We start from the raw sequence: 27,824 nt of genomic DNA, 5'->3' as shown, positions 1-27,824 counted from the left end.
AATATAGTTTGGACATTGTCTCTGCCCAAATCTCACGTTGAAATGTAACCTTCAATGTTGGAGGTGGGACCTGGTGGTGTTTGGGTCTTGGGGGTGGATTTCTCAAGAAGGGTTTAGCACCATCCTCTTGGTACTGTCCTTGCAATAGTGAATGAGTTCCTGTGAGATCTGGTACTTTAAAGGTGTGTGGTACCTCCCTCCTCTCTCTTGCTGCTGTGAGATGCCTGCTCCCCCGTCACCTTCTGCCACGATTACAAGCTTTCTGAGGTACTCCCAGAAGCAGGTGGTGGTGTTATGCTTCTTGTACAGCCTTCAGAACCAGGAGCCAATTAAACCTCTTTTCTTGCAAATGCCTGGTTTCAGGTATTTCTTTATAGCAATGCAAGGACAGCCCAACACACCCTGTAAATGTTAAATATGAGAATGGCAAGTCTAGGCAATAAGCTAAAATCAGTTATGGCCTTTGAAATATGAAGATTATGGTTGCTAAATTTTGGTGTTTGGTGTTGGGTAGGGAGTAGAGAGGAAACAGTTTTTTCTTCCTCTCAAGTTTCTGTGATTAAATGCTACCAGAGCAAGGATAGAAAAAAATTGCAAACTTGTTGCCCAACTGTCATTACTGATTTCTTGTTAATTTCTTGCTTTTATTTTTTTTTAAATAGCTGAAAAAACACAGCATATTCCAATAGTTCTTTTTTTCTTTTGCGCTTAGCAAATATGGGATTTCCCCACCAATTCTGGGTATCTTTAAATACTGTTTTAGGAAGAGCAGAATATTTATTAGAGGGGGAAGATCAAAGATTACAGCACTGAATGACATCAACAATGTCATTGTCAACAAGCTTTTATTGCAGGTATTGTCAACGTCAATCTCAAGAAACTTTTTTCTTTTTTTGTGAGACTGAATCTTGCTCTGTCGACAGGCGCCAAGCTGGAGTGCAGTGGTGCAATCTCGGCTCACTGCAACCTCTGCCTCCCGGGTTCAAGCAATTCTCCTGCCTCAGCCTCCCGAGTAGCTGGAACCACAGGCATGTGGCACCATGTCCAGCTAATTTTTGTACTTTTTAGTAGAGACAGGGTTTCACCATGTTGGCCAGGGTGGTTTCAATCTCTTGACCTCATGATCCGTCCACCTCAGCCTCCCAAAGGGCTGGGACTACAGGTGTGAGCCACCGCACCCGGCCAATGTCAACAAACTTTTATTGGAGACAAAAGTTTAGAAGAATAAATAAATTGAAGTATGCTAACCCTGCTAATAGGTGTAAAATTGTGTCATAAAGTAAACAGAAGCAATAAGATTTGCTCTTTTACAGAGGTCCATATTTCAAAAAGTTTTTTTTTTGAAAATTCATTTACTACATTAAATCAATTTTAGAAATACATTCTCTGACTTTTGGAGAGAAGAAAATAGATATTTTGCTATAGTAAGGCTGTTGATCCTCATTAGTTATTTGGTATCTGGTGGTTCAATAGAACCACTCTGGGTTTTCCATTTTTAGTGACTTAATAGTTAAATACATATTTTGACATCTTTTGAGGAAATTATTTTATGCCTTGATTTTCTTCAGAATGAAAACCACATAAAACATTTGCTGTTCTTGCTGCCTTTAAGTCTCTTTCTCTGGTCTGAAGTTCTTCTGCCTTAAATAGTCTGTTTGTGCTAAGTCATTTCATCTGTAGGAATAGAATGAAAATGTAAAATGAATAGAGTTTTAGTTTTCCCATTCTTCTAGACTTGCAATTACTAAACAAATAAATAATGAGGGTGAGGCAGGAGATTAGCAGGACCTGTTTTCAAGACCCTGATAATCTAAACAGGATGTAGCAAAGAAACTGCCTCAAACCAGCTAGGACTAGGAATTATAATGTATTTTCTTAAGACATGTCCGCCAGTGCCATGACAGTTTATAAATGCCATGTCAATGACCTGGAAGTTACCTTATGTGGTTCTGGGAGCTCCTTGCCCCATTTTCCAGAAAGTCTGTGAATAATTTTGCTTAGCACATAGTTAGGAGTGGGCATATATATAGCTAGCTGTCAATGCACGAGGACTACTCTGTGCTACTCTGCCTAGGGGTAGCCCTGCTCTGTCTATGGAGCACCATTTTGCTGTACACTGTTGCTCTAATAAACTTTCTTTCTTTCACTGTCAGCTTACTCTTGAATTCTTTCCTGAATAAAGCCAAGAGGCCTCCGAGGCTGAGCCCCAACTTTGGGGTTCACTTGCATCAGCTGGGTGTGGGGAAGAAAGAGAAGGAGAGCAATATTTTCTGCAGGGATCTTTAAGATAAATACTGTTGTCTTTCTAAAACTCCTTGCAAGCCACTATATCAGTTATCAACAAATACTAGTCATGTTTTCTCTGTCTATTAGATATAAAACACAATTAATACCTCACCAGAATTTGGTAGGAGAAAATGTCAATTTCTTTTTCCTAGTTCCTTATAATCAAAACTATTTGTTACAGCATGATAACTATGACGTAGAAATAAAACTAGGCTGGAATTGAAAATAAAACAAAAGAAACACCCAAATTGAGGAAGAGTAGTGGCTTTTTGGGGGAACAAACATGAAATCTTGGCTGGTAAAATAACGGTGTATTGTATATGTCAGCATTCTAGAATGAAATTTTAATACAACTTGTATGTTAAATGTTGGCAAACTAAAGCTGGTCAGCAACCAGGTTAAATAAATCATAACCAGGACTTTCACACCCCCTAGAAAAGGCATGCATGCAAGCAGTTGGTACTGTCCCTGACAGACAAAGAAAAAAGAGCATTGACCCCAGTTTCAACAAATTATGTTATAAATATGTAAACACTCCATAAAGAATTTCTATGTTAAGAAATTTATGTTATGATCTTAAGTTTATGTTACAAAGGCTTCTGATCCTCTTAAATAATGATATAAATGGCTTTTAAAAAATATCAGGATGACCATTCAGCCCTCATGCCCTTCCCAGCTTCCATGATTCCCTCCTGCCTATCTATAGTCCTGATCTTCCCCTAGACTATGTTACAGTTAGGTCCCTGTGTACATACACATTTCAATAGCACACTGGTTTTGTTTGTTTGTTTGTTTGTTGCAACAATCAGGAATTACTCTTTGCTCTGTTAAACTGCAGGTTTCATGAGGGCAGGGGTTGTGTCTGCATTTATTGCTATGGCTCTAGTGCTTAGCCTAATGTTTGACATGGATGAATTCTTATTTGTTCATTTCTTAAGACCATATTTTCTGCTTGTTCTGGTTTATAAGGTTTTGGTATTGCTCTGGGCGCTCTTTATGCAACAGAAAATTGATTTAGAAAATGTTAACTATAATGTGTTAGTTTAATGTGAGAAAATAGAAGAAAAAAATGGAGTGAGTGACAAATGATTACCTGTTTTTAATGATGAACTGCACAGCATTATTAACAGTGCTTGTGTTTTCTCGAGTGGCTTTCTTAGAATAGTTCCAAGAACTTCAAACATGCCTTTAATCCTTGAGTTATCTCTGTGATATGTAAAGCATTTTCAATCTTACCATATAACAGCTTGGGAGGCAGACAGGTCTGAAAAGCAGAAGTCCAGAAATGTTTTCCATTTGACTAAATGTTTGTTTCCAGCTTAAGATTTTGCTCATTTTCATTTGATCTCATCCAAATTTGCTTTACTGAAGGGTACCATTTTAATTTTTTTATTTGTATCACTTTCCATTTGCTATTGTATAGATTTTTAAAGGACTTAATTTTCTTTTGGAATCATCACATTTCAAAAAGATGTTTAATGTAGTGTGAGTTTAAGATAGATGTTAATGGACTGCTCTTCTTTTGAGTCTCGCTCAAAGAGAAAGTGAAGGACTTAATAAAAATTCTGCATGATAATGTCAACACTAAATACACACAGATAAGGAAGTTACAAGCACTGAGAAAACAGAATTTTCTTCAGACATTATTTTTGGTTGCGTGTAGCTCAGGAAAGCAAAATGACTACACAGACCTGTACATACCCCCAGGCCCACTGTCTAGAGGTGCACTATTGTGCATTACACACATTTATGGACCCTATTCCCATCTGTAATATACTTTATATCTTCAAAATATATAGAAATAACAACAGAAGTTTCTATATTTCTACATACAGATTAAAGAAGAATGTCTTCTGAGTTAAGACTACAGATTTTCAGAGAATGCATAAATTATAGAATCTTGAGAAGATGTTAAAATGATTGGTTTTAGGCCGGGCGCGGTGGCTCAAGCCTGTAATCCCAGCACTTTGGGAGGCCGAGGCGGGTGGATCACTAGGTCAACAGATCGAGACCATCCTGGTCAACATGGTGAAACCCCGTCTCTACTAAAAATTACAAAAAATTAGCTGGGCACGGTGGCGCGTGCCTGTAATCCCAGCTACTCAGGAGGCTGAGGCAGGAGAATTGCCTGAACCCAGGAGGCGGAGGTTGCGGTGAGCCGAGATAGTGCCATTGCACTCCAGCCTGGGTAACAAGAGCGAAACTCCGTCTCAAAAAAAAAAAAAAAAAAAAAGATTGGTTTTAAATCCAAAGATTTACCATTTGAAAAGATTGCTATTAAAAATATTAATAAGTTGTTTTATTTGCATGAATTAAAAAAGAAACCTGAGAAGCTTCAATTTCCAGTGAAAGAACCCGTGTAGCAGATTCTTTTTCTCTCTTTGATACCTCTTTAGTAGTGCAGTCTCATCTTTTAGGTATCTTGGCCATGTCTGCAGTATAGCTCCAACTGTACAATGAAACTTCAAACCAATGCTTAGTGAGAATTTGGTGACTTGGTGCATTTCATAAGTGTTATGTTTACTTATTTATTTATTTATTTTGAGACAGGGTCTCACTCTGTTGCCCAGGTTGGAGTGCAGTGGCATGATCTTGGTTCATGCAACGGTTTAACTTGCAATCTCTGCCTTCCAGGTTAAAGCAATTCTCATCCCTCTTCCTCCTGGGTACTTGGGATTACAGGCACCCCTAACCATGCATGGCTAATGTTTGTATGTTAGTAGAAATGGCGTTTCTCCATGCTGGCCAGGCTGCTCTGAAACTCCTGACCTCAAGGGATCTGCTTACTTCAGCCTCCCAAAGTGTTGGGATTACAAGTATGAGCCACTGTGCCTGCTGTTTATTTGTTTTCTTTTTTCTTTTTTTTTTTTTTGAGATGGAGTTTCGCTCTTTTTACTGGAAAGAGTGCAATGGTGCTATCTCGGCTCACCGCAACCTCCGCCTCCTGGGTTCAGGCAATTCTCCCGCCTCAGCCTCCTGAGTAGCTGGGATTACCGGCATGCACCACCATACCCAGCTAATTTTTGTATTTTTAGTAGCGACGGTGTTTCACCATGTTGACCAGGATGGTCTCGATCTCTTGACCTTGTGATCCACCCACCTTGGCCTCCCAAAGTGCTGGGATTACAGGCCTGAGCCACTGCACCCGGCCTATTTGTTTTCTTTATAAAAAGATATGTTCTAAATATAATATGCTTGGGCCTCTTTTTCTCTTCTAAGTGAAGATCTCAAGTGTGGTAAAGAACAAATTGCAAGTTGATGCAGAAAGTGAGCAGACATTATGAATGGCTAGGATATCCTCAGAATGGTTAAACAGAGTGGAAAACATGCAAAGGAGGTTTCTTCTAACCAGGCAGGGCATCCCTAAATGACCAATTTAGTGTCCTTAGGGAAGTTTCCCTTTTAGCTTTCAGGACGCTGTTGGCAGGCTTTAGAGCCTGCTCTCCTATTTGCTTTGTCTGGGGGACCTTGCAGCTTTGCACTGTGAAACATGGCCTGTGGCCTCTGTTGATTGTTGGTGCCTCAGGCTTTCTTATCATTGGTGGAACTGGCATATTGTCACATCTTACTGAAAAACCCCACCTCCCTCCAGACCCCCCTCTTTTTTTTGTGGCTGCCAGAGGAGACTGGAGTGCACCAGTTCTGCCAGACACACACCCGCCCAGGCAATGTTTTCTGTTTCAGGGACATGAAAAAGCCTCTTTCGGGAAGAGGTGTAAGGAGACAAACCAATTGCCACTTCCGAGTTGGAAAAATTGGATCCCTTTGTGCTCTTATCTTCATCCACTTCCAACTTTACTGATTTTACTGCTGCTGGGTCCCAGGGGAGGTAAAAAGGAAAGGAGAAAATGATCGATTTGAGTGCTGGTAGCAATGAATGAGTGGCAATAGATGTGTGTTATGACAGGGCTGTAATAAGGGCCTTGGTCCATGATTGGCAGTAAGATATTGTCATAGTCAGCACCACAAATGCACACAGGGCCTATTTAACCACGTAACCATCCAGGAAGACACACACAATATACGCCTCTTATTAATTCATTTGTTCATTTATTCATTCAGCAGATAATTATAGAGGCTACTATGTACTGGACAGTGTTCTAAGCATAAGATTATAGCCACGAACAAATAACCCCAAATCCCTGCCCTCTGGAAGCTTGCATGCTAATGGAGCCTACTTTCTACATCCTTATGAGGCTGGGTGCAATGGCTCATGCCTATAATTTCAGCACTTTGGGAAGTCCAAGACAGGCAGATCACTTGTGGTCAGGAGTTTGAGACCAGCCTGGCCAACATGGTGAAACCCTATCTATACTAAAAATACAAAAATTAGCTGGGCAAGGTGGTGCACATCTATAGTCACAGCTACTCAGGAGGTTGAGGCAGGAGTATTACTTGAGCCCAGGAGGTAGAGGTTTTAGCCTAGCATGCCACTGCAATCCAGCTTAAGCAACAGAGTAGGACCCTATCTCAAAAAACAAAAACAAGGTTGGGCACAGAGGCTCATGCCTGTAATCCTAGAACTTTGAGAGGCCAAGGTGGGTGGATCACAAGGTCAGGAGTTCAAGACCAGCCTGGCCAAAGTGAAATCCCTTCTCTACTAAAAATACAAAATTAGCTGGGAGTGGTGGTGCATGCCTGTAATCCTAGCTACTCAGAGGGCTGAGGCAGGAGAATCGCTTGAACCCAGGAGGCAGAGTTTGCAGTGAGCCACTGAAGTCCAGCCTAGATGACCGAGTGAGACTCTGTCACAAAAACAAAAACAAAAAACAAAACACTTCGAAGAGTTAGAAAGTGCGTCCTACTTGGGAAGCAAGCTTTAAAAAATATTACTTAAAAAATCTGGAGACAACAGATGCTGGAGAGGATGTGGAGAAAAAGGAACACTTTTACACTGTTGGTGGGAGTGTAAATTAGTTCAACCACTGTGGAAGTCAGTGTGGTGATTCCTCAAGGCCTTAGAAATAGAAATTCCATTTGACCCAGCAATCCCATTACTGGGTATATATCCAAAAGGCTATAAGTCGTTCTACTATAAGGACACATGTACACGAATGTTCATTGCAGCACTGTTTACAATAGCAAAGACCTGGAATCAACCCAAATGCCCATTGATGATAGACTGGATTGGAAAAATGTGGCACATATACACCATGGAATATTATGCAGCAATCAGAAATGATGAGTTTGTGTCATTTGTAGGGACATGGATGAATCTGGAGAACATCATCCTCAGCAAACTGACACAAGAACAGAAAACGAAACACCGCATATTCTCACTCATAGGTGGGTGATGAAAAATGAGACTGCATGGACACAGAGAGAAGAGTACTAAACACTGGGGTCTATTGGGGGGAAATGGGGAGGGCCAGTGGGAGGGGGAGGTGGGGAGGGATAGCCTGGGGAGAAATGCCAAATGTGGGTGAAGGGGAGAAAGAAAGCAAAGCACACTGCCATGTGTGTACCTATGCAACTGTCTTGCATGTTCTGCACATGTACCCCCAAACCTAAAATGCAATAAAAAATTAAAAAAAAAATATTACTATTGTAGGACTATTGAAGATGAGACACATTCAGGGAAAATTCATAATCCATATTTTCTTAGGATTCTGTGTTGATTATGAAATCTTAATAACCCAGTCTTAGAAACCACATATATTTTCCACTTGTAGTCTTTCACATTAGACAGGACTAGAACACAAGCCCATGGAGTAATCTACTAGTTTTTCTGTCTACCTCTGCAAAGGGCTACAACTCATCTCCCCAGTGTGCCCCCCAGCATGGCTGCTCAAACCATTTAGTACCTACCAGGTCCTTCTCGTCCACTTATGGTGTTTCCCTAGAAAAGTTTCCTAGGTGATTTTTCTAACTCCACTCTCTCCCGATTCCTGTCTTTTCTACATATTGCATTAAAGTAAACCTTTCGAAAAGACTGTGTCCTCTTATTGCTGTCCTGTTCTAGATGGTCTCCTCAGACCCAGCTTCCTCTCCCTGCCAGCCTTCCACACTCTGGCACCAATTCAGTTTAGCAACAAACACAGCAATAAATTCAACAATAATACTATGGATTTTCAGTTATGAATTATTTTACACCAACGGTCTCGTTTGATACTTACTCAAAACTTAGAGTCGAAGTTGTTACTATTATTCTCATTTGACAGAGGACTATACTGAAGTTGAGAAAACTCATGTGATTTGTTCAAAGCCACCCAGCTATCAAGTAGAAGAATCAGGCTTAGAGTTCAGTTCTTCTGAGTTCCAGACCACCTCTCTAATTATTGCTTCCTTTCATGACACACGCTGCTCCAAGGGGCTCAAGTCCATTTCTAGTTCCACCCTTTGCCACACTCCTCCCCAGCTGGCAGTGCTCTTATTGCCCTCCCATCCCTCTACCTGGCAGAATGTGCTAAGACTCCATGGTCTGCCTGAGTGTCCTTTCCTTCATGTCAATTCTCCTAAGAGCCCCAGCATGCAATCACTGCTCCTTCTCTGAAATACTTCCCTTAGCAATGAGTTAGCCCAGGGTTTCTCAACCTTAGGACTAGACACAGTTGGTGTCAATTGTTGTGGGGGTCTGTCCTGTGCATTATAGGATATTTATTGGTGTCCCTGGGTTTCTATCCAATAGATGATAGTGGTACCCCTGGTTGTGATAATCAAAAATATCTCCAGACATTGCCAAATGTTCCATGGGAAACCAAACCAAATTCTTCTGTTTGTGTTGTTTTTTAAGACAGAGTTTCACTATTGTTGCCCAGGCTGGAGTGCAGTGGCGCCATCTCAGCTCTCCGTAACCTCTGCCTCCCAGGTTTAAGCTATTCTCCTGCCTCAGCCTCCCGAGTAGCTGGGATTACAAGCATATGCCACCAAGCCTGGATGATTTTGTATTAGTAGAGACAGGATTTCTCCATGTTGATCAGACTGGTCTTCAACTCTTGACCTCAGGTGATCCACCTGCCTTGGCCTCCCAAAGTGCCGGGATTATAGGCGTGAGCCACCATGCCTGGCTACTCCTGGTTTTGAACCATTGGCTTAATCTGTAATTGTTCTCTAATTGGGTGATATGGGACAGGTGTGCCTCTCCTGAGACTTGAAAGTGTAGGCACAATATTTGCATTTTGCTTGTGTCCTTGAATGTGTTCTGTGCACAATATAAAACTGAACATAGGTTGTGAATCCAAGTCCCACTTCCTAGTTTCAAATTGGAGCCACCAATCACATCTTAATATTCCTGGTTGATTTTGAGTTCTATAGTACAGTAATTAAAAACCTAAGTTCTAAGCTGGGCGTGGTGGTTCACACCTGTGATCCCAGCACTTTGGGAGCCTGAGGTGGGCAGATAACGAGGTCAGGAGTTTGAGACTAGCCTGGCCAATATGATGAAACCCCATCTCTGCTAAAAATACAAAAATTAGCGGGTGTGGTGGCGTGCACCTGTAGTCCCAGCTACTTGGGAGGCTGAGGCAGGAGAATTGGGAGGTGGAGGTTGCAGTGAGCTGACATTGTGCACTGCACTCCAGCCTAGGAAACAGAGCAAGACTCCATCTCAAAAAAAAAAAAAAAAAAAATCAAAAAAAAAAAAAAAAACCTAAGTTCTAAAATGTGAAGAAGTGGGTATAAATATCATTTCTCTTACTTGCTGTTTGTACAGCTGCGAGACACTTTCTTGCTTTTCTGTTTGTCTATGCCAATGTTATCCGATAGAAATATAAGACATATTAAAAGAGTGAAAAAGAACCAAATCAATTTTATGACTTTATTACTTAATTTAATATATAAAATACTGTCATTACACAATGTAATTAATATAAAAAATTCATTAAGGATGTATGTGGCATTCTTCTTTTTGTACTAACATGTGTATTTCCTTTTACAGCGTGTTTCACTAGAATTCTCTATATTTGAACCACTCAGTAGCCACGTATGTCTAGTGATTATTAAATGCACTGGCTTCCCCGATTAGGTTGTGAACATTTTGAGGGCAGAGACTATGTCATATTCATTTATAATTAAAAACAACTAAAAATTGTCCTTTAAATAAAATACTCTGATTTTATTGGGTCAAGAGCTTGGGTCCTCTTTGACTCCTTTTTTTTCACTGTGGGAACCATTTTAGCCCTCACATAAAATACCAGAAACATGAATGAAGTAAGTCCCCTCCCTTGAATGGAGTCCTCTCTACTTGTAGAAATAAGACATAGATGTATCAAACAACAACAAAAAGCAATATATGGTAATGATTAACTATGTTGTTATGTATAATTATAAAAATATTTGTAAAATATATATTTATGTATACGTATATTATAAATATAAAATATAAATGTCTATTTATAAAATATAAATGTATGTATAAAACCAGGAGAATTGCTGAGTCATATGATAATTGTATAATTAACATATTAAGAAACAGCCAAACTATTTTAAATATATATATTTTTATTTATATATCTAAATTCTGATTCAAATTCAAATTTCCTTTATGCTCAGAAGCCTAGTTTCTTCAAAAAAGACTTCACTAATCCTTTGGAGATATTTTTGCAGATATCTATATATCTATATCTATATTATCTATATCTGTATCTCCAAGAATTTTATTGCAAAAATTAAAAATGGGTTCTAAAACAAAAACTTGTACAACAATGTTCATTGCAGTACTATTTATAGCAGCCAAAAGTGGAAGCATTCCAAATAGTTACTAATGGGTGGATAAATAAGTTAAATGCAGTAGGTCCACATAGTGGACTATTATTCAGCTATAAAAAGGAATGAAGTACTGATACATGCCACAAACATGGATGAATTGGGACTGTTACAGCAATTAAAAAAATTAGACACAGAAGGCTGCATATATTTATATAAACTATCCAGAATAGGTAAATCCATAGACACAGAAAACAGATAAGTGGTTTCTAGGGCCTGCAAAGAGGAGGCGATTGGGGTGACTGCTTAATGGGTATAGGGGTTTCCTTTTGGGGTGATTAAACATGTTCTGGAAGTAGATAATGGTGATGGTTGCACAACACTTTAAATATACAAAATGCCCTTGAATTGTACATTTTAAAATTATTAAAATGGTGAATTTTATGCTATGTATATTTTACCACAATAAATAACATTGAATGATTTTGGTGTCTCGGAAGGCATGGTATTAGTGAAGCCTTTTTTGAAGAAGGTGGGCTTCTGAGAACAAAGTAGATTTGATTTTGAATCAGACTTTGAATCTGTAGCAAAGGATAAGGGTGCCCCATTAAAAGACAGAAACCTGAGCAGCCTGGTTCATGTCACAAGTGGGGATCAGGTGGAATTGTTGAGGAATGTCTCTTTATACTCTGCAAATTTGATCCAAGCAAGAATTAGTTTAAAGCACAAAATATATTTTCAGCAGAGACTGAATGTTCTCCAACTCTTGAATATAACTATCAATAAGTGAGCACATCAAATAGAACATTATATCCTTGATATTGTTATTAGATACTATCTTCCTATGCCTTTAAGAAAAGAGGCAGATACACCTTGGGATTACTCATGGCTCAATTTTCATAGCATTTGTTTTAAAAATACCATGTTACTGTGGAGGAGAGAAGTGGGGACACACACAGCATATTTATGTTTTCCATAGCCAAAGTAAATCCATACATCTTTACTTAAGGAACTAAATATGTATAATTTGCCTTGGATTTATTACAGCATCAAAGTGCAACTTGAAATGCACAGTTTGAAATTGTCAGCTGTTCACGTGGAGATCAATAGCCTTGGGAAGGGTGACTGTGGGCCTTGCCAGACAAGCTCAGTGACAGCCTCTCAGCCAGTCGAGAATGTCAGTAAGACAGGCTGTGGGCTGAGCGACAAAATGCAGCCCCACGTACGAGGGTGTTAGGTGATTGCATCTTAATCTTAATGGTGTAGACTTCTGCCAAGGCAGTTCAAGCAGTTACTCCAGGGCACAATAAAATAAAGGGAATATCTTTTGAGTCTTCACTTTTTAGCCACTTTCAACTCATTGGGTTTTCTCAGCCTTAAACTAAGGTCATCAGCTTTCACAAGTTTTCCCTACAAACTAAACAAATTCTGAGTGTCACCACCTCATTCTCTCCATGCGGGATGCTAGACACCACTGACTTGGATGACTGTGCAGACAGCACACCAAAAAGAGACATTTAGATTGGGAAGAGGTCTAAATGTCTTTTGAGGTTAAAGACAACCAGCTGACAACCGGGATCCCTGCTCAGGGACCTATTTTACTCAACAAGAAAAATTGCTTCCAAAGGTCTTTTTTTTTTGAGATGGAGTCTTGCTCTGTCACTTAGGCTAGAATGCGGTGGCATAATCTAAGCTCACTGTACCCTCCACCTCCTGGGTTCAAGCTTTTCTCCTGCCTTAACCTCCTGAGTAGCTGGGACTACAGGTGTGCATCACCACGCCCAGCTAACTTTTGTATTTTTAGTAGAGACAGATTTCACCATGTTGACCAGGCTGGTCGGGAACCTCTGACCTCAAGTGATCTGCCCTCCTCGGCCTCCCAAAGTGCTGGGATTACAGGCATGAGCCACCATGCCCAGCCCAAAAGAGTTTATATCATCTATCTATATCTACAGATATATATTTTTATGTAGATTATCTATTATCTATCTATCTATCTATCTATCTATCTATCTATCTATCTATCATCTATCTATCATCTGTATGTCAGGGAAATCATTGCCAAGTGAGAAGTTAAATTTAGATGATGTTCTAAGAGAGAACAGAGGTTGAATTCTAACTTCTAAGAAGGCCTCTGTATGATTTTCATTGTGTATTTGGCAAACTTTGCTCTTCATGTTTCTGTGTAACAGAATATGTTTCGGAGAGTTATTTTACATCAAGAAATTTAGGGCCACCCCAAAAGCATTATTTATATTAAATTATTTGATCACTCACTTTTTGCTATCATAAATGAGAAAATAAAGAAACTCACATTTTAAACTCTTTCAGATTATGGAAGAAAAATTAAGCCTGTAACAGTGGTGTGTACAGATTATCCTGTATTGGATTTTGAGCTATTGAGCTAAAAGTGTTTGGAACATTACATTCCACATCAGTGTTTCATTGAGTATACTGATGTTTATGTAGGTTAGACATATCCTTTAAAAGCTAAGTAACATGTTTTTTTCTTTTGATTTCCCCCTGGAAACCTTGCTGTCTGTTTGCTCCTACGTCAGAAGTTCTCAAATTGTATTTGCTAAAATTTCAAAACTGTCTTCCAAATCTAAGCATGATCTGGTGATTCAGCCACTCTTGCTTCTCCCCATAGTTTTGCTATAGCTTCTGTTACTTATTTTCCTGTGATACTCCATCCTTTTGTCTAGGTACTGAGTCTTTCTTGGTTATAATGAAAGGAGCTCAGGATTTGGACTCAAACACACCTAATTTGTTTGAGGGGTGTTGTGGGGGACAGGGTCTTGCTCTGGTACCCAGGCTGGAGTGCAGTGGTGCAATTATAGCTCACTGTAGCCACAACCTCCAAGGCTCAAGCAATCCTCCCACTTCAGCCTCCCCAGTGGCTAGGACTACAGGCAAACACCACCATACCAGCTAGTAATTATTTTCTTTTAATTTTTGTAGAGATGGGGTCTTGGGATATTTCCCAGGCTAGTCTTGAATTGTTAGGCTCAAGGGATCCTCCCATCTCAGCCTCGCAAAGTGTTGGGACTATAGGTGTGAACCACCATGCTTGTCCAGACCTTTTTTTTTTTTTTTAATTTTAGTTCTATCTGTCACTAGTTCTGTGACTTCCTGCAATCTTCTTAAGTATTTGTACCTCCATTTTTTCTTTGTAAAATGGAGAGAGTAACACTGTGGTTTATTAAATGGTAATGTGAGATGCTATTTATAAAAATCCTGTAATATAGAGCAGCATACATAGTTGGAACTCAAAAATTTTTCCTGTGGCTCATCAGACTAAAACAACCCCACTCCTGCAACATTTTTCAGTTGGTGGCTGATATCTTATGTAGCCTGTCTGCACATAATCTAGCTGCACTTTTCTTTAAAGAATATTAAATGCTCACTTTAAAGAATATGATCTGTTTACTTCTGTGAAGCCTTTCTTTTTGTGTTTATTTTTTATCTTTCCCTTGCTGTTATTCTGAAATGGAACAAAGATGAAAAATCCTAGAAGAGGCCGGACGTGGTGGCTCATGCCTGTAATCCCAGCACTTTGAGAGGCTGAGATAGGTGGATCATGAGGTCAGGAGATTGAGATCATCCTGGCCAACATGGTGACATCCTGTCTCTACTAAAAATATAAAAATTAGCTGAGCATGGTGGTGGGTGCCTGTAGTCACAGCTACTCAGGATACTGAGGCGGGAGAATTGCTTGGATCCGGGAGGTGGAGGTTGCAGTGAGCCAAGATCATACCACTGCATTCCAGCCTGGGTGACAGAGTGAGACTCTAAGAAAAAAAAAAAATCCTAGAAAAAAAATTGACCACCAATGATATTCATTAAATATGGTAAAAGGAGAACATGTAAAACTAACCTTAGTTTAACTTAATGTTCCAAAACAAACTATAAATATTAATTGGTATAAAAACATTCCTTTGTACACATTTTTGTGCAGGAAACTTTAAAAAGGAATGACTTGATTGGCTAACACCATTGGAATGTCAATTTTCAATAAACAACAAGCACTCCATTTTATTGGTCTGTTAGGAATACATATATATATGAAAGCATAGCATTATAATCTGAAAAATTTATTTTAGCTTTAAAGTCTTTAAAACTGGCTTCAACTATTCCAACCTTTATACTGTTTTTAATTTTTCAGTGGTTAATACATTTCAGTAAAGGTAGAGAGTTTTACATTACACATTAAAACAGAAACAAATCAAAAGATTTCCTAAAAATGTGAAGAATGTCTGAAACCAACTCTAAGAAAAAGGCAAATATCCTTAGAGTATATGTAAGAGGCGATTTCTTCTTGCAATTATTTTACCTTAAATTGTCATGATCAGATTATGTAATTTTTGGAATAATTACAGATTCTGAGGGAGTAGAAGATTTCTAACACACAAAAACAACTTTTTTTTTTTGACAAAAACATTTGGGACCTTTTTTTGTTAAGCAATTACTTAGATCCAGGTAAACAGAAGCATAACTATTCATTTACCCTCATGAAGCTACTGAAACTCTTTTGGGAAATAAAAATTAAATTAAAATTGTTTTTTCTATAAAGCAACCAAAAAGTTTTTATATAAATAGCAATGATATTGGTTGTTTGAAACATGTAAACTAAAGGGAGTGATTTTCTAAAGGATCCTATTGCTAAGGAGCAACTTTCAGTCCTGTTGATTAGAAGAACTTGTCCATGAAGAACTTGTCTGTGATCATTGTGAGACCAAAAGGCATAGTCTCAACTGTAATTATTAAGGGCTTGAGAATCCAAGCAGTAACTGAGGGTTACAAATGCCAGTGACATTAACTTTGGAAAAATATACATGATTCAACAATGGACAAAGGCAGGCTTAGACAAAGGCACAGGTCTTAACATGTATATCACTGTCAGACAGGTCTGGGATGTGGGGTACAGAGCCCCGAGCGGTGGTCAAAGGTCAAAGGTGAAAGGTGAATTCTATTCTAGGAAGGTTCTGCTTTGTTTTTCCTGTACTGCCCACTTCCTTCCTTGAGGAGCTACTTCCTTCTAAACAATATTTCCTCTCTCCTCAATATTAACACAGGCCAGTTTGCACAGGAAGGGCTAGATATGGACAGTGTCTGCAGGAGTAAGTGCTTAGAGATTTTTTCTCTTTCTTTTTCACTGTAGGTACTTCTACAGCCAAAGGCCAAGTTATTTATCCTATGTTAGTCTTATGCACCACGTTAGTTATGCACTATAGAAAGTTGGAAGCTACCTTAGGAATTTTCTAGGTAATTATGGAAGATGGGCTCTTGAATTAGAGGCTCAGTCATTTTTTTCTTTGCTAGGTTTCAATGAATTTTCCTATCTGTACCAGGAAATGAAAGGCCAGTCTGAAGAATTCTTGGAGACCCCAGCCACTTAATCTCAACTTATTAGAGTCTGTTGCAGAGGGTGGAAATGTCTATTCGTTCCATGGCTCAGTGCAATTTTAAATAGAAAGCTGATAGGCTTGTGTGAAGGTGGGTGTTCTACCTTAAGAAAACATCATACTTCTTTTTAAAAGTGGTTCTTGATGGAGAACAAGTTTCAGTTGGATTGCTGAAGTAGCCCCAAAACACTTTCAAAAGGCTCCATTCTCTAGGCACTCCAACTTGTGTAATTAACACATTTACATTTAAAGATTTCCCAGTCAAGTCAAGAGATTTGTCAGAGTTTAGGAGTGAATGTGAACAACTGGTTGGCACCTACAACCAGGGAGGGCAGATATCTCATTCACCTCCTTCCCCTGCAAAGGTATTTCTGACCTCACCACTGGTTAGAAGGGCATTAAGAACTTTTAAGTTAAATATGTAACACATGGGAGAAGAAGTGCCCACGTCCAAGAGTCCATTTTGGCAAAACAGCAGAGATATGCTTATCTTACCCCAAGGCTGAAGAATTTTCTTTTACAATAATTGATTAATCAACTTATTTTTATTTTTATTTACTTATTTTTAAATTTTTTTGAGATGGGGTCTCCCTGTATTGCTCAAACTGGACTGCAGTGGTACAATCATGGTTCATTGCAGCCTTGAACTCCCGGGCTCAAATGATCCTCCTACCTCAGCCTCCTGAATAGCTGAGAAAACAGGCACATGCCTCCATACTTAGCTACATTTTTATGATTTTTAGTGGAAACGAGATCTTGCTATGTTTCCCAGGCTAGTCTTGAACTTTTGAGCTGAAGCAATCCTCCCATCTTAGCCTTCCAAAGTGCTGGGATTACAGGCATAAGCCATGGTGCCCTGTCTGATTAATAAATTTAAATGTAACACTCTTTGGTTATTATAATTTTGTGTTTATATTTGGAAATTTCTCCAGAAAATTAGAAATACTTTCAGATATACTTTTATATTCACCTGTGTAATATTCAGGTAGAGTCACAGATAAAGTAGTGCTGTATACATTATAATGAGTGACACAAACAACTACATAGCATTTTATAGAGATCTATCTTATTACTTTATTTAACATTAATAAGCACTGATAGAGGGACTAAAATTGACTTAGTTATCCTTTCTCACAGATGGCCTCATGGTCAGTTTACATGGACAGGCTCAAAACTTCAATTCTGGAAATGTGATCTTCTCTTACTCGTCTGTCCTTAAGGGGTGTTAATAACATCACGTGGCAGTTATAAAAATATGGCTCATTATGAATTTTCCAGAGTGATCTATGTATGTATACAATATTCTCTATTGTCAGAAGATGTGACATGAATTTTGTTCCAGAAAATATCTGTCTCTGTATAGGAATTAGAAGCTACGCTGACTTGTCACACATCACTTTAAGTTCCATTGACTCAGAGTAGCTTTGGGAGCATGGAAAATGCTGAGCCTTTGATCTAAGGGAAGATTCGGTTTAGTAGATTGTGCTGAGTATAGCCTTGATGAGCTTCCCTCAAATAGGTCTAATCATGGATTTGGATAGAGACTATGCTAGAACCACCATGGACTGATACTGTGAAAAGGTTAATCCCCATAGAAAACTTCTGTTAAATATTGGGCACAAATGAGAAATAGTTCATGATTACTCTGTGTATGGTATAGGGGGTGGGGGCAGTGACTGACCCAGGCTGGTCTTGAGCATCTGAGTTCACTCGATCCTCCTGCCACTAATAATATTAGTGATTATTAGTGATAATTATTGTTAGTAGTGATAGTCTTAATAAAAATGAATTGCCTAGTTCCAGGTATAAGTCTTGCCTACTGACTAGCCCACAAGAACTGTATTATCATCTCATTATTGCTACTTCTCTCTTATTTAAGTGCCAGGTGCTCATATCTTTTATGTCTTATGCTTTATTTCAGCCCAAATCCAGATCATTTAATGCAGCACCTATCATTTAATGCAGAATCCTATAAACTGGAGAGACTTGGATCAGGAATCTTAGTAAGTTTTCTAGATGATGAAGTCCGGGCTAAAAGAGGTTTGTGATTTGCCCAGTATCACGCAGTAAATTAGTGGTAAGGTTGAGAGTACATATGCTTCACTGGTTGATGAAAACTCAAGATACGGGTTATCTCCATGCATTGATATAGGCACTGTGGTCACACAGTAAATTAGTTGTAGCTTCTACCAGTGAAGCATATATACACTTGGCTTTTCCACTAACGTACTGTGTGAAGACAGCCTATATCAACACATCTTCTCAGGAACATATGTATTTCCTCTTGCAAAATATGTGTTGCAAGACATGACAAAAGATAAATTAAGTTTCTGAATGCCTGATATCATGTAATTATCACTATGGCCAGTCTATTGTGACATAGACACTTGTTTTACTTTTCATCTCACATTTAGGCATCACACGCAAATGGATAAATTGTTAAAAAAAATCAATTCCCATAACTGGCTTAGGTGGCTTTCATATTTCATTGAATGAATCTTGGTCTGAATATTTTGACATTTATTATAGCTGGTATTTAGGCTGAACTTAGTCTTAAGTGTGACAAGATAGTCTACTGAAGGTCTTTATCACCTGTCCTGGCCTGCCTCCATTGTTTTTCATTAGTAAATGGGATAATGGTAATATTTCATAGAAATATTAATAAGATTACAAGTGACCATGTATATCAAATTGACCCTTCTGTATATAAATGGAAATAATTATTATTGTTGGAACAAAACTGAAGTGGGCATGATGATTTTACTAAGCTCTTGTTCTAATATTCCTATTAGGGTTTTCTTGTGGGGGGGCATGTTGTATATTTAGCAAAGAGATTGTTATGAAATATGCTTTATTTCCTCTATTGTGACTCATGATTACTTTTTAAGAAGTTTCCCATTCATAAAAACACAGGAAATACACACTTTGCAGGGAACATCTAAATAAAAGTAAAAGGGGGAAGAGATTTCACAAACTACAAATTTAATTAAAAAATTGTATCTGGAATACATAATGAAGTCTCATAACTCAATTTATAAAAAGACAAACCAGTTAAAAAATGGACAAAGGGTCAGGTGTGATGGCTCACATCTGTAACCCCAACATTTTGGGAGGCTGAGGTGGGAGGATTGGGAGGAGTTTGAGACCAGCTTAAGCAGTGAAGCAAGACCCTGTTTCTACAAAAAATAAAAAAAATGAGCTCAGCATGGTGGCACGTGCCTGTAGTCCCAGCTACAAGGGAAGCTGAGGCAGGAAGATCGCTTCAGCCCAAGAGTTCAAGGCTGCAGTGAAATATGGTCGTGCTGCTGAACTCCAGCCTGTGCAACAGAGCGAGAGTGAGACTCTGTCTGTTTAAAAAAACAATGGACAAAGGATCTGGATAGACATTTCTTCAGAGAAAACATACAAATGTTCGGTGAGCATGAAAAGATGCTCAACATTATCAGCCATGCATACAGAATGGGGAATGCAAGTCAAAACTGCAAATAGATACCACTCAACACCTGCCAGGATGGTTATGACAAAAATGACAGACTATAACAAGTGTTGACAAGGATGTGGAAGAATTGGAACACTCATGCATTGGTGGTGAGAATATAAAATCATGAAGCTGCCTTGACAAATTGTTTGGCAATTCTTCAAAGGGTTAGTAACATTGCCATGTGAGCCAGCAATTCCACTCCTAGGTATATGCTTGAGAGTAATATTAAGATACATGCTCACACAACAGCCCATACCCAAATGTTCATAGCGGCATTCTTCATAATAACCAAAAAGAGGAAACAAACCAAATGTTCACCAACTGATAATGGATAAATATAGTATATACACACAACAGAATGCAATTTGATAATACAAATAAGTGCAATATTGACCCATGCTACAACATTATGAATCTTGTAAATGTTATACTAAATGAAAGAAGCCAGTCACAAAATGGACCACATATCCTATGATTCTGTTTATACAAAATATCTAGAATAGGTTAATCCATAGAAGCAGAAAGAAGATTAGTGGGTGCTTAGGACTTGGTTGAGGGGTAGTTTTGGAGAAATGGAAAAGGATTGCTAATGAGTATATGGTTTCTTTTTAGGGTGATAAAAATGTTCTAAAGTTACACAACTCTATGAATGCATTTAAAACGATTGAATTGTGTGCCTAAAATGGGTGTACTGTATAGTATGTCAATTACAATTCAATAGAACTGAAGGGCTAGAGGAAAGGAAGGAGGGAAGAAGGAAGAGAGAGGGAGAATTCTTGGATTCTAAATTTTATGTGACATTTCCTCCATGAAAGTGGGTGACTTTACAATGAGCAAAGAAGCGCTCTACCTCCAGACTGACGAAGAGAACCAGGCCCCTAAAATCTAACAATAAATTCTGAAAGTGTACATTGTACTCAAATTGGTGACCTGCAGTTATTGGAAACATTTCCATCTTAGACCAGATGCATTTGTAAAAATAAATTCGGTCCCATGTGGACCAAAGAATCTAATGGCCCAAAGCTTTGATGTTGTCAAACTACTAACCAAATAACACTTTGGATAAAAAGAAAACAGATGCACAGACACTACTGATGGAGGCTTTGATCTCCTCTGCGGTGGCTGCAGGCTCATAAAGGACACTGGGAACTTTGTTGCTCTTCCTAATGAGCCTTTGCTATTTTATTAGGTTCACTGATTTCATGCACACCAAACAGGCGGGAATCGGCACTTTCTAAAAAAGGACTTTGATGTTTTACTAATAGTAGCCAATAAACCATTTCTTGTACTTGTAGCCAGTAAGTAGTGATTGTAGGATATCTTCATAAATACCTTGTTCAAGATCTGCTGGTGTGAACAGAGAGCAAGTAAAAAGAGTAGCAGCCAAGAGTCAAGAACATCTTGAAAGCTCCAATCAGATGTGCACAGCAATTTGCTTTTGCTAGTTTATTATACTTTTCCCTCAAAAGTCATTGTCTGTTTGTCTCATGATACTGTTAAATTTAAAAAGCAAATGATAAGATTAGGTGGCAATAAATCCAGGAGAGCTAATATCACTCTTCCTCTTTTAGGTTTTGATACTTGGGGCATTTAGGGGAGAGATGCTGCCTAAATGGAGTGGATGTAAAAATGGCTTAAATCAAGATATAGATTCTTTTTTTTTTTCTTTGAGATGGAGTCTCACTCTGTGGCCCAAGATGGATTGCAGTGGTGTGATCCCAATTCACTGCAACCTCCAACTCCAGGTTCAAGCAACTCTCCCGCCTCAGCCTCCCAAGTAGCTGGGATTACAGGGGCCCACCACCATGCCCAGCCCATTTTTGTATTTTTAGTAGAGATGAGGTTTCACCATGTTGGCCAGGTTGGTCTCGAACTCCTGACCTCAGATGATCCACCTGCCTTGGCCTCCCAAAGTGCTGGGGTTACAGGCATGGGCCACTGTGCCTGGCACAGATATAGATTTTTGATCAGTGGGATTTTCAGGATTGCTTTGAGAAGATACATCACATCAAAGGGATTTAGGCATTTGTCAATTTACTTGTGGTGTAGAGAAGGAAATGGTGGGTCACTGTGTCACACGCCTGTATGGCTAGCTGCAAGGAGGGGAAAGTGATCTTTGGAATCTGGACCAGTATGCGGAGCACAGGCAAAAGCAGAGATTGGTCTGTTGCAGGAGTTGCATATACTATATGTAAGTCTCTAGCCTTCAAGTTCTTTAAATTCTTAGTTTTATTTGTAAGCCTCAGTGTCTTTTAAATTCTGACAGGAAGGTGAAAAAAAAAATCAAGTACGGGTTTTTCATTCTTCTTAACTGATGGAGATGATTGCCATTTTATGTTTAATGTTTTGCATGTGTCACCAAAGAGCACTAACCTTGGAGTCAAAGGAGCTTGGTCAGACTTCTAGATTTCCCACGGATGACTGTATGCATTTGAGCAAATTACAGAACCTTCTCATTCTTCTGTCATCTCCTTTGTTAAATGAGATGATTTCTAGCGTTTCTATTCCCATATATTTTATATTTTAAAAAAATGATTCAAATCAGTTATTACTTCCTAATTTACAAAATAATACATGCCCCTGTAGACCACTTACGGAAGACAGATCAGCAAGGAGTGGGACATTTCTTTATTTTAATTGGTCCACAATTCTACATAATCTTGTGCATTTCAAGTCAGAGATTGTTAGAGCAGGGAAATTCTGCAGCAGTTACTTTGTCCACGTCGATTTAACAGATGAGGAGACTGAGACATGTTTGTCTAAAGTCACAAGGCATACCTTATTGAGCACAACACTGTGTTCAGATTAGTTTTAAAATGTCTTGTCCTCTAATTGTGAATTGCTTTTTAAAAAATCTTTAAAAGTTCTCTGCAGAAGCATGGACTTAGAACCATCGTTTCTCATATGTGGATAAGTTATATTTTGAATCTCAGTGGGTATTTTTATAGGCCACTGTGTCCAGCTGTTGGGGTCTCTAGTAAACATTATTCATGTTTTCTGACATCCCTGTATACCTGCCACATCCAATGAGGCCTATTTTGTTTACTTTTGCTCATTCTAAGAGTGTTTCCTAAGCCATTCATGGCTTTTCAGTTCTTTGGTCAGTGTGGTGGCATCTGTGCTCTGAAATAAGAGGGAGGCTTCATTTCACTTGGCCATTGGTGTCTGCAGCAGACACAACCTAGGGTCAGTGACAAAACAAGGCTTGAAGCATGGGGGAATACACAGTCCTCTACCAATGATGCTGAAGATTGGTCTGGGGATCATGTGTGGATTCAGGATTTCTTCCTCCATAGTTGCTCAAACACACAGAGGAAATACTACAGCATTTTGACTTCCTTGCCATTCCAACCCGATGATTCTGTTACAGTCTTGGCATGACACCAGAGCCCTAGCTAGAAGGACACTTGTCACATTCATTTCAAGTGACATTAATGTTACCTTGGCAGCACAAGAGACTCATGTTTACTTCACCAATTCTAAAATTTTAAACTCAAATACAAATTATATCATGCATGAAAATATCCTATTGTCTCATTTGAGTTCTTGGAAGTAGTTATTTATCTCATTACATTGTTTCTTGTGATAGATTCAACTTTGTTTTTTTTAAACACAATGGACATAAAGATCTTCTGTTTGTTTGCTTGTCCTGACTGAGCAATAATATTTTTGGAATAAATAATAAAATATTGAGTAAAGGAAATGTGTATATTCACAATTGTGGCTGGATGTAGTGGCTCATGCCTGTAATCACAGCACTATGGGAGGCTGAGGTGGGCATATCACTTGATGCCAGGAGTTTGAGACCAGCCTAGCAACCTGGCAAAATCCCATCTCTACTAAAAATATGAAAATTAGCCGGGCATGATGCACACCTTTGATCCCAGCTACTCAGGAGGCTGAAGCACCAGAATATCTTGAACCTGGGAGGCTGAGGTTGCAGTGAGCTGAGATTGTGCCACTACACACCAGCTTGGGTGACAGAGTAAGCCTCTGTCTCAAAACAAACAAACAAAAAAACAAGTAGCATATATTCACACCTATGACTACTACAAAATAGATATTTGATAATTCTGGTTTGTATTTTGTTTACAACCCTTGGCCATTATTACCCTCATTTCATTATAGATACTATTATTTTTATGTGGAAGAAATTTCAGTACATTTTAGTATGTTTTATTTTTTCTTCAAAAATAAGATATTTTAAGGGACAAATATTATTTTTAATATTTTATTCCAATCATGGAGTATATTTTACAAAAGAGAATCTACATAGGATAAGAGAGTCCTCCAGAGAAATTTCAAATAAAGTTGCTATGATATCATAGTCAACATGTACCACATCTTCTATCACATTGCTTCAATTTCAGTAGAATATTTGAACACATGAATGAAAGTAAAACAATTTGGTTTGCCATCTGGACTTTGTCAACACAGTATTTTGATATTTGGATATGCCTAAATTATTTTTCATCAGCTGGTTGAGTATTAAATAAATACAACCTTCATGTATCACAAATCCATACTGCTGGAGAGTCTTGAATTGGGGATCTGGTTACAGGGAGATGGATTTTATTGGTTTATTGTCTCTTTCTCTGAGGTTAATATAACATGAAATGTCTCAACCACTCATGAGCTATCAGAAGTAAATGTTTTATTTTTTTCTTTTTCAGACAGTGTCTCGCTCTTTTGCCAGGCACCAGGCTGGAATGCAGTGGTATAACCTCTGCTCACTGCAACCTCTGCCTCCCTGCTTCAAGCAATTCTGTAGCCTCAGCCTCCTGAGTAGCTGGGACTACAGGTGTATACCACCACGCCCAGCTGATTTCTTTTTGTATTTTAGTAGAGATGGGTTTAACCAGGATGGTCTTGATCTCTTGACCTCGTGATCCGCCCGCCTTGGCCTCCCAAAGTGCTGGGATTACAGGCATGAGCCACCGTGCCCTTTCAGAAGTAAATGTTTTCCTTTTTTCTTTATTTTGAAAATAATGGAGTATGTACAAGTCCATCGAACTACCTAGTGTCTCGTTGATTATGGAGACTATTCAGTAGACCAGTGACAACAGTGGTCTTTGTTTACATTTACTAAGCAAGAAGTAACAACTAAAAGTTGAGTCCAAAGCTGATGCCTTTTTAAAAATTTAGGAACTACAAGAAAAATATGAAGGGAATGTATTGCATTCTTCCCAAAGCTTAACGCCAAGTCAAGGTAGAACTTTGGATCATGCTGTAGTGACTTTTCATGTAACTTGTTTATATTAAACAAAACAAAATTGATAGCAGCATGCCATTAACTCTAAACTAGATACTGGTTCCTCACCCACTACTTGAAGACAAATGCAGGGTCAATAAAACATTTAGCAAGTAGCTGGGTAATATAGGATGGGTCTATTCCAACTCTATTTCCTGTTTAGGTAAGTATCCTAATTTAATTCTGATTAGCATCCTGAAATCAGCCTTAATTAGTCTTCTATTTTGGCTCTGTAGCTACTTTAAGACAATACACTAAGCCTATGAAATCTGAAGGAGATATTAAAAATAAAGAAAGCTACTTCTTAGCACTGCCATTTTAGAGTAAAGGCCTCTAGCTAGGGGAACATCTGTTAAGTGGTAGAATACCTTTCCTGGTTCTTTTTATAAACATCTTATCTAGGGTTCTACTTGAAATAAAATAATGGTGCATGTAAATTACATTTGTCAAATGAACTCTGGAGAGTATGTGGATTAAAATTTGAAGCCACATTAAATCAGATAAAGCTCATGAATGCTGAAAAGTTAAATTTCTTGGGGATTATTTTGGTATGGGATCTTGGCAAAGAAAAGAGAGATTTGTCTTAAAGAAAACCAAAACAAAACAACTGATTTATGAATCACAGTATTTTAAAAGAAACCAAACCAGAAAATGTTTTGAGATCTTTAATAAAGGTATAGCTAGCAAAGACTGAATTCTAGGGCCTGTAGCCCTGACTAGCTCTGTCTGTTAAATTTCTTATTATTTTGATTTTCTTTATTACAATCAATTTAGTTATGGTAGGTGTTATCTTTTGGTTATTTTGTATTGTGATAGAGTCTTATCCAGTTATTTAATAATAAAAGTACATTTGAATTGGTTGCATTTTATATCTATTTAGCAGTGAAAAGCTGGGAGGGAGGCAATTAAAAGAACAGGCATGATTATCTTTTACTTCCAGTTTGCAGGTGAAAATGAACTACCTAGGGTCATGTTGACTCTGGAGGCCACTTAGTAGGACAATGACAACAGTGGTCTTTGTTTGTATTTACATAGTGAGATAGTAACAACTAAAAGCTGGATCTAAAGCTGGTACCTTCTTAAAATTCAGGAAATACAAAGAAAATGTGGAGGGAATGAATTACATTTTCTTCAGAGCTTAAAGGCAAAAGAAATTGTGTATATTCAATATCTCTCTTTCTTCAATTTGGAAGAATGACAACTTTCCTCAATGTGTGATATTCTAACCCTGCTTCTAAAACTAGCTATTCTAGGCATATTTGTAATCAATTTTCTTGTACAAATGGAAATAGATAAGATATGGAAGAAAGATCCTCCTGAACCGAAATTTAACAATGATTAATCCACAGATTTAACTCACAGGATAACTATAGAGATTTTTTTTTAGGTGAAGGATAATTAAATCTAGCTCCAGAAATCATTCTCTTGGAAGACTTTTCCTAAGAAAGAGAGCCAGATGGCCCATGTTCACTCACAAGACCACAGTAATAAGTTAATTTGGACAAATTGCCACATACACATTCAGCCGTGGTAACCTTTAATTTCTAACAGCTTTGAAAGTGTCCATTAAAGCAAGATGGAAGGGAAAAGACTGTAAACAGCTGACATCTATTTTCAGAGAGATTGTCTGAAGACTAGAACTTTTGCTACTTATTATGTAAAATGCTACTAGTAGGAAGTGGGAACAAGTAATAGAAGGCAAAGTGAAATAAAAAAATCTATAATTAAGATATTAACCAACTTTTTGAAGTTAGTATGGAACCCATTTTTCAAATTCTGAATAATTTATCACAAATCTAAAATATATTCTGTAAACATAAAACATTTAAAACTACATAAAACAAGCAATCATTAACTTAGGGATTAAAAGAATGCTGAAGGCAGAATCTATTGTTTTTTGGCATTCTAAAATTTTGCAAGATCAAGAAATGTCTAAATCTTTCTTTGGATATACTTTCTTTAAGGTGCATTCACTTTTCCAACATTTGCTGTTACCTATTCTTGATTTTCTATAGACTTTAAAGACTATTTTATCAACTTAATTCCTTTAACAATCTTAGTTCAAGTTGATTATCTGATGCCAGTGAATAGTGCTATTATACTTTAGTTAATGGTAGATGTGATTACAAGATTCTATCTGCCCCTCTTTGTAAATTGACATTAGAAACAGAACTGAATCTTAAAATCTCTTATTCCCTAATTAGCGTATCAAACTTGTCCATAGAGTCATTTTACCCATTTCCACAGGAAATTACCTACAATAATATATATAGTTAACAAAAGAAAAATAGCAATGCATTTGAGTGTAATAATCCATAGATTGCTGGGTCCTTTAAATAACTTACTGAACTCTGACAACATTCCTGTTACAACTCTGAGACAGGTAAATCTTACTGTATATGCTTTGGAGATAGTCCAAAAAAATAAATTGGGATAAATTATGTGGTACGTAATGATTCTAACTTTTTATTATGAGTTTATTGAAATAAATACAACTTGAGATCAATAGTCTAAGTTCATATCCATCTAAAAGGATGAATTTGCTACTTGCCCATGGGAAACATTCAGTGCTAGAAAAACAAAGCGATAGCTAGGTGCTCTGGGCTTCTAGGAATCTGGAGGAAAGAGGAAACGTGGCAGGTGCTGAAAATAAGAAGGTCTTTCTAAAATAAGAAATGAAATTCAAATCATTGAATCTTTGCGGATAACAAATTTCTGTGACAGGAGAAGATTGATGTTTAGATGGCTTTGAGGTTCC

At 38.1% G+C, this 27,824-nt stretch overlaps 1 protein-coding gene and 2 long non-coding RNA genes across 8 annotated transcripts in view; 1 reads left to right on the top strand and 2 right to left on the bottom strand.

Moving 5' to 3' along the window:
- Positions 1 to 27,824, bottom strand: part of DLC1 (DLC1 Rho GTPase activating protein) — a 521,814-nt gene that overhangs the window by 126,417 nt on the left and 367,573 nt on the right. The window lies entirely within an intron of this gene.
- Positions 1 to 27,824, top strand: part of LOC128929423 (uncharacterized) — a 176,560-nt gene that overhangs the window by 65,065 nt on the left and 83,671 nt on the right. The window contains exon 2 of the long non-coding RNA XR_008475909.2: positions 7,489 to 7,572. This is a non-coding gene — a long non-coding RNA (uncharacterized LOC128929423). The remainder of the gene's footprint in view (positions 1 to 7,488; positions 7,573 to 27,824) is intronic.
- LOC144578954 (uncharacterized) lies at positions 1,062 to 3,550 on the bottom strand. The gene is made up of 2 exons (XR_013525582.1): positions 3,380 to 3,550; positions 1,062 to 1,674 (listed from the first exon to the last, which is right to left on the bottom strand). It is a non-coding gene; the product is annotated as an uncharacterized LOC144578954 (long non-coding RNA).

Source organism: Callithrix jacchus, chromosome 13 (assembly GCF_049354715.1).
Source record: "Callithrix jacchus isolate 240 chromosome 13, calJac240_pri, whole genome shotgun sequence".
Classification (NCBI taxonomy): Eukaryota; Metazoa; Chordata; class Mammalia; order Primates; family Cebidae; genus Callithrix; species Callithrix jacchus.
Note: the sequence above shows the minus strand (reverse complement) of the source record. Positions and strands in the feature narration are given on the sequence as shown.